This window comes from Apteryx rowi, unplaced genomic scaffold, assembly GCF_003343035.1.
Source record: "Apteryx rowi isolate R43461 unplaced genomic scaffold, aptRow1 scaffold_2, whole genome shotgun sequence".
NCBI classification, from domain to species: domain Eukaryota; kingdom Metazoa; phylum Chordata; class Aves; order Apterygiformes; family Apterygidae; genus Apteryx; species Apteryx rowi.
This window is the reverse complement of record NW_020448307.1, coordinates 1,762,208-1,762,612: the sequence shown is the minus strand read 5'-3', so window position 1 is coordinate 1,762,612 and position 405 is coordinate 1,762,208.

The following is a 405-nucleotide window of genomic DNA, read 5'->3' as shown; positions in this document are numbered from 1 at the left end:
GCAAACCGCCCCGAGCGTCTCGAGCTGGGCTGCGCCGCGCTCGCTGGGGTTTGGGTGGTGCGGTCTGGCGGTGCGACACCRCGATGCCTCCACCTGCAGCCGCGGTAGGATGCGGCGGGGCTGCTTCACCCCCACCTTGGCCATTTATGCAAAAAATGCATTTTTTAGAGTCTCTCGGGCCAGCGCTGCCTTTTTTTTTTTCTTTTTACTGCGGCTCAGCCGCTATCCACTGTGGGGCTGCCGAGGCCGAACGCGTTGAGGGCAGCGACGGCCCCGGGGCGGGGATCTGCCCCTGGAAGCTGCGGCCGGAGGCGGAGGGCGGCTGCTGGCGCGTCCCGCGGGGGAGCGCGGCGGCCCCGGCCCCGCCGCCGCCTCCTCTGCCCGGCTCGATCCGGCTCCATCCCC